Source organism: Cyphomyrmex costatus, unplaced genomic scaffold (assembly GCF_001594065.2).
Source record: "Cyphomyrmex costatus isolate MS0001 unplaced genomic scaffold, Ccosl1.0 scaffold62, whole genome shotgun sequence".
Taxonomy (NCBI): Eukaryota; Metazoa; Arthropoda; class Insecta; order Hymenoptera; family Formicidae; genus Cyphomyrmex; species Cyphomyrmex costatus.
Window position 1 is genome coordinate 294,853 of NW_017280178.1, and position 8,015 is coordinate 302,867.

Genomic DNA, 8,015 nt, shown 5'->3' on the forward strand with positions numbered 1-8,015 from the left:
GCGAAAGCTAGACGTAGACGATTCGAGAATGAACCGAAGGTTGCACTGTCCCCCTCACATCACCCCTCCGCGTGCAGTCCAAATGCTGAATGACGACCGAATGGCATTGATCCGTGCACGATGCAGTGTGGTAAGGGGGACAGCGAAAGCTAGACGTAGACGATTCGAGAATCAACCGAAGGTTGCACTGTCCCCCTCACATCACCCCTCCGCATGCAGTCCAAATGTTTCATAACAGTTGAATGGTTTAAATATCATACCAGTCAGAATTCGAGAGTTTTTAAAATAATTTTATTTAAAACATGTATTTCAAATATATATATGGAGGGACGAGTGGAGGAGGTCCGGTGGGTCGAAGATGGTAGAGGTGTGAGTGGAAGGTGAGAGAGGATGTTAAAATGTTGTAACAACGAAAGATAGTGAAATACGACGGAAGAGTGGCGGTGGGGGTGGGTGGTAGGGGGAGGGGGAGTGGCGAGTGGAGGAGGTCCGGTGGGTAGAAGATGGTGGAGGTGCGAGTGAAAGGTGAGAGAGGATGTTAAAAAGTTGTAATAACAAAAGAGTTTAAAATACAAAGTTTGAAAGACAGGGGCCGTGGGGGTGGGTGGTGGGGGAAGGGGAAGGGCGGTGGAGAAGGTCCGGTGGTCCGAAGAAGGTGCAGGTGCGAGTGAAAGATGAGAGAAGATGTTGAAAAGTGTAAAAATGCGGCCAGAGAAGGAGAAGAAGGAGAAGGAGAAGAAAAAGGAGAAGGAGATGTTTCTTAATTTTTTATTAAAATCACCACTTTTTGACCGCTTATATCTCCAGAACGGCTTGACCGATTAAAAATTTTTTTCTCTCAAATTACTCGTGGTGGTGCCGCCTTTCAGGACATGTAACGTTTGATTGAAAATTTGGTAAATGTTTCGATTAGGGGACCCCCCTCCAATGACTTTGACCTTGACATATGTTGTCAAAGTCATGACCCTGAGTAACCCTCAACAGTTTTTAGCTGTTACTCGTCCTTCGTTAAAAGGTTATTAACAATCATAGTTGTAACGTATGCTGTACATATCCCTTCCCACCCCTCCCCCCCAACTTGCGCGCCGAACAATCGTCAGTCTTGAAACGCAACTCTAATAAACTGAAATAACGTCCCCTTAATTTACTTGAAATTTAAACGCATTGATTTCGCCCGCGTAAATTAAATATTTATGATAAGGCTCAATAAGTATTAAACAACTAATATAATGAAATAAGGGCAATGAGCAAATTTTCATTAAAATCTTTAAATCAATCTAATATATTACTACGTCGACCCGCCATCAGAGGTCTATAGATATTCGCTAAGATTCTCGCAAGTGTTTTGATTCGCGTATATCTGTTTATATAGAATCTCGATTTAATAACTAAAACAGGCGTCTGAGGTAGGCTTCCACTACAATGCCTTATTGATGAGTCCAGTAGTGGAAGTTGGGACGAAACGCCATAAATACGTGATATTCTTCGCAATATATTAGATTGATTTAAAGATTTTAATGAAAATTTGCTCATTGCCCTTATTTCATTATATTAGTTGTTTAATACTTATTGAGCCTTATCATAAATATTGAAATGTAAAATTATTTTCTTAATTTTACGTCTCATTTCATAATTGTACTACTTCACACAAAAATACACTTATATTGTAATTTTATACTCTTCAATAATCATTTACATATATGACTACAATATCAAAAACAACATTGTTAATTTACACACAACTATATTCACATTAAGCAATTCATCTTATTATTATTATATTATAAAGTGTTCCAGGAAGTACAATGAATTGTAATTGATCGGATGGTTACTTTGATAAGGATCCGAACTAGAATCGAAACGTATTTAAATTGCTACAATAAACACACTTATTACTTCACACCAACACCAAGTACGATGACTCGATTAGGCATTCTTATCTTTTGATTCTTATCACACAAGTCTATATATTAAATTACTATATTTTATTATATTTTGATAGATGGCTAAGTATATCTATTCCCAAGTGTATATCGTCAGAATATAGATCCTAGTTTCTATAGTATTGTTTGTTTTGTCTCTTGAGAGCTGCTTAGATTTCTCTTTATTCAATATAGACATATAAATTACATTTAGAGCCTAATTTTCTATCTGGAGCAAATCAGAGCGACTCCAAGCAGCTCCTGCAATGAGAGACAAAACGAGCAATACTAATAAATGCACTCCATAAACATATAAAGCAATTTATATTTTTCACCTGTGATAGATCTGGATTGGCTTCAGAACGATAACCTTCGAAAATACTATGACGTAATCAGAAAAAAGATGGAACATGTTATGACACACACACACACACACGCACACACACATATATATGATCTTTCTTCGAACAGTAAATTACATTAAAATACACACCAAAACATTTGAGCTTTGTTACGTTAAAATAACGCAAGTTTTTTTTACGTCAAATGATATCGAATATATTCTACAGTCTCAATCGAATTTAATCACACTAGTCAATGTACACAACTAGCATTTTATTACAAAGTAGTATTTTATTGCTCGTAGTGACTTTGACTAGTGTGATTGTCTGATGTAATACATTCAGGGAAAATTAACGTGAGGTTATATTGCATTTTTTATTTAAATATTAAATAATAATTTGTGAAAAAATCCAGAACAAAGATCACTTATAAATATATAAACATTATACATTATATAATATTGTGGGAATACAAAGGAACGGCCAGAAACTCACAAAGACTCACAACGCACCTTCTTAATAACTCATTTAATAAAGTAAAAAGTATAATTGAGAGACGCCCGCATGACGCGTGTGAACAAGCTCACGTCCTACAAGGATCTACGTCACCGGAACGCGCGAAAACTTGTGTGTCGCTTATTGGCTAAAAACTGATAAAGAAAATCGGGGGATGGCGCTGACAACGCTTATCGCCTCAGTTACAGAATCGCGCCTTTATTGAAACGAAATTAATCTTCTTTAGATACGCAACTTAAGATACACGCTATATTAGAATAAATGATTTAAAAAAAATAGACAGACTATATAACCCTACAATATATATATTATTAGGTGTACAACTTTGCTCCCGCCGTTTTTACAGGTATAAATTTATACCTATAAAAACGGCGGGAGCAAAGTTGTACACCTAATATACATACATCTAATTAATATATATATATGTATACTATATATTTGTATCATTTACTTATAAAAATAAATGGTAAAAATGTAGATTAGGGTAAACCCCCTCAATGACCTTGACCTTGACATATGTTGTCAAGGTCATGACCCTGAGTGATCTTGAGGAAGTTTTAACCGTCGGACCTAACTCGTTAAAAAGTTACAAAAAAAGTTTCAAAATTAACGTATCATTTCTGTTATTATTTCTGCTATTACCTATACACTTTTTATGAGTGATCATTAAAAAGTTACAATTTTTTGTTTAAAAAATGTAAACTTTGAACAAAAATTCTGAAAAAATTTTGTACGCTAAATTGGGTCAAAGTGAACATTTTTGTCTCATAGACTTTTTTGATAAAAACAATAGTTTTCAAGATAGAAAATTTCAGAGCTTGAAAAATGACTAGATTTACGATTTTTGTTCTCACGAACTAATTATCCAATCAGCACAAATAAAAAACGAAAATGTTCGGCCAATCCTAAACTTTAATGAGCATTTTTTTTATTTTAATCTGTACTGTTATTGACAGTGAAAACTGTATTAGAATGAAGCTCTGAATGCTCGTCCGTGGCGCGTGAGCGATCTCGGAGCTACGTTGCCACGTCAGCGCGTGAGCGATCTCGACGCTACGTTGCCACGTCGGCGCTCCGAGCATGTTGCATGCTGTGTCGAGCTGCGATGCTATGAATCGCGTTGAGACTGGAGATGGCTCACGCGCCGCGAACAAGAATTCAGAGCTTCATTCTAATAAAGTTTTCACTGTCAATAACAGTACGGATCAAAATAAAAAAAATTTTCATTAAAGTTTAAGATTGGCCGAACATTTTCATTTTGATGTATGTGTACATAAAATTTTATTCTAACATTGCATGTAAAGAAGCTCATTAGTGAACACAAGCTCCAATTACATTTTATGTATGTGCATTATAATATAGGTCTGTTCTTTATTGCTGAACTTTTGCACCAGTTCATCTTTTTTCCTTTTCCCTTCTCCTGGAGAGAAAAGGAAGAAAGATGAACTAGTGCAAAAGTTCAACAATAAAGAACAGACCTTATGTGTATGTATGTACATACATACATACTGTATCTAAAATTTAGTTTTAGCATTGCATATATCATCAATATATGTCTGTACGTATATTAAAATTATGTATATTATTGTGCATGTACATATGCACACATTATAAAACACACAAAATTGTAATTCATATTCACTAGTATGTCTTTTTATATGCATTGTTAGAATTAAATTTTATGTATATATACACACTTATATACACATAGGCCCGTATTCAGAACGCGCTAACAACGATATGTTAGCGCGCTAACATGCTACAGTTTACGTCACGTATGCTATAAAATTTCAGAGATAAAAGCGCGCTTTTATCGATAAAAGTGCGTTCTGAATACGGGCCATACAATTTTAATGTGTATAGACATAATATGTGTATGAATGTTTCAGCACGATTAGCTTCTCCTTCCCAGATAGCAAAATACTAGCAGTATGTCAATGATAAATCAGCAAATTTAGTCACAATTGTAGATCAGATTTCAGTATACTGTGGTCCGTATTCAGAACGCGCTAACATGCTACAATTTACGTCACGTATACTATAGAATCGTTCTGAATACGGGCCTGTGTCTACTGCTTGATTTTGTCATCATGTGACTTGTCAAACATAATATAACAGAAATGCACAAAAAAAATGGAGCATATCTTGCCATCATAATAGCAGAAACATGATGCAAGGCTTGTTTATTTTCTGATATATGTCTATTAGTATTAGTTGAAATAGCAGACTATGCTCGGCTGTTATCAGAGATCTGCTAATATAATATGTGAATACACATTTGCGATACATGCTCTTGGCAAGTTTGGCTATCTGTGAGAATATATTATACATATTAGGGTGGCCCAAAATTGATAAAGTTTCAAAATGTTAATGGGCGTTTTCATAACTCGTTAGTGCATAAAAAAACAGAAATTTTGACCACTTGCTGAGCTCAATCGGTTAATATTTAGAGGTCGCTCAAAGCGCTCAAAGATTTGCAAACGTTAACCCTGTGATTAAATCGAAGGAAATCTTGTTCTTCGCATACGGTACGATTAGAAAGTTTTCGTCGAGTGTTCCTGAACACGAATCTAATCTTAAATTTCGAAAATTCAAAATGGTGGATCTAACTTCGAAAAGGGATACAATCCAGATGAAACAACTTACATTTATTAATAATTAGAGAAATTGGAGTCCATTATTAGTTTTATAAAATGCCTTTGTCGTTGTTTTTTGCGCGCAAAATTTTTGTTGTATAATTATTATTGTTTTTGCTTGTTTATGTTGTATGTTTTTCATATCGATGCATAACAAACATATCATAATATCATATATTTTTTTTCAATTTTAACAACTGATTAAATTTATATTCCAATTGCACAGTTGTTTCATATAAAAAAATTACAAATACGTTTACTGAGGAATAAAGTAAAATGAAAAAATTCAAATGAAAATCTAAAATTATTTCAATAAGTTTTGTAAGTCAATATTACTTATATTTCTTGGGATATTTTGTGTTGAAATTCATTTGCAGATATATTTTGTGTTGTCTTTGGTTTGACTTTGTCTTGTATTGCAATAATAGAAATCCAATGTTATTGTTTGAGTCAACACGCAAGCTAAGTAAAGATATTAAAAATTTCAAATTAATACTGTTCACTCTTGAACCGATCAGTTCGCCAATAAGTTTAAACTAGATTTTGTGCAATTAAAGAAAGTGTAAATTTATACAGATGGAATCTATTTTCCTTATCGGACGTACAGAGCCAATCACAGGATGTTCTTTGCCAACATTTAGACAAGCGTTAGCTTCATTTTTCTATTATCACAATATAATGAAACTAACAGTTCGTGACAGTGTAACAAAAAGTGTTGAGGATATTACTAAGCTCTGGAATCTGAAAAATATTCTTGTAAAACCTAAACGATATTCCATTGCGCAATTGGAATGTAAATTTAATCAGTGGTTAAAATTAAAAAAAAATATTAACAGGAATACTAGTACAGAACAAGAAAAAAGAGCAGCGTTTACCGTTTCTCTCGACAAGATTTTTGACATCGGTCAAATAATACATGTATTGGATGCCTCTATCAGTGATGCTGAAAAATGCTCTCACGCTGAAAGTAAGTATTATTTATTGTACTGAATAAAAATAAATAACTTTATGTTTACTCAAATAATTATCATCATCATCACCCCTTTTATCTCCTTTATGTGGAGCATAGGACGTCTACGAGTCTCCTCCATCTTACTCTATTTGGGGCAATCGTTTTTATTTCTGCCCAGCATTTTCCAATAGATTTAATTTCATTATCTATTGTTCTCCTCCAAGACATGGCAGGTCTCCCTCTTTTGCGCTTTCCTTGCGGATTGTATACCATAGCCATTCGAGCTATGTTATGCGGATGTTTTCTTAGAGTATGGCCGATCCATTTCCATTTTCTGCGGCGGATTTCAGTGCCTATTTTTTCTTGCTTGGAGGCGCGCAGTAGTTCTTCATTAGTTGGCAAGTTTGGCCAGAACAGTCTCAGAATTCGTCGCAGACATTTGTTCACGAAGACCTGAAGTTTGTTTATCAGTCCATCTGTGTTTTTCCAGGTCTCGCAACCGTATAGCAGCACAGATTTGATGCAAGCATTGAATAAACGAAGCTTATGTATGTTAGACATCTTTGAGCTTCTCCATATTTTATTAAGTCTGAAGAAGGCTTGTCGGGCCTTGTTTATTCTTTTGCTAACATCGATGTTGGTTCCTCCGTCTTTGGCAATTACGCAACCAAGGTATACAAAGTCGTTGACTTCTTCGATTGTGCGTCCTTCAATGGAAATAGGTGTGCTTATGTTTGTTCCAATACGCATTATTTTTGTTTTGTTGGTATTGATCTTTAGTCCAACTTCTGCAGCGTATCTTTGAAGTGCTGAAATTCTCCCCTGTGCATCTTTGTGTGTATGAGATAGTAACACGATGTCGTCCGCATAGTCGAGATCGTCAAGTCGGCGAGTCAGCAGCCACTGTATTCCGCCTGTTGTTTCTTGATTGCATTTTTCCATCACCGTATCCAGTACCATTAAGAATAGCATCGGTGATAGAATGCAGCCTTGGCGTACACCTCTTCTGATTTGGAAGGAGGGGCTCAGTTTTCCTTTGAAGAGAACACCGCATTCCGCGTTATCATATAATTCTTTTATTAATCTTGTTATTTGGGCTGGTATTCCAAATTTTTCTAGTGTTTTCCATATAGCCGGCCAAGTCACGGTGTCAAATGCTCTTTCAAAGTCCACGAAAGTCAGATACAGTGGTGAGTTGAATTCTGCTGCTTGCTCCACTATAATTCGAAGGCTGCTTATATGATCTATGCAGCTGTGTCCCGGGCGGAATCCTGCTTGTTCTTTTCTCAATTTTTCATTGACGTGCGCTGTCATTCTCTCGCGGATGATTGACGCTAGAATCTTCGTAATTGTATTCAGTAGGGTTATTCCTCGCCAGTTCTTACATTCACGGAGATCACCTTTCTTTGGAATTGTGATGATTATTCCTTGTTTCCATTTCGCCGGGATGCTGCCTGTGTCCCATACTTCTGTTATAATGGGGGCAAGTGTTTCCGCCGCAAATGATGGATCAGTTTTAAGTAATTCCGGTGCGATGCCGTCACTACCTGCGGCTTTGTTGTTCTTGAGTTTCTTTATTGCTAATCTGATTTCAGCAACTGATGGTGACTTTGTGCTGATACGAGATGATGTTGTATAGTCTATGTCG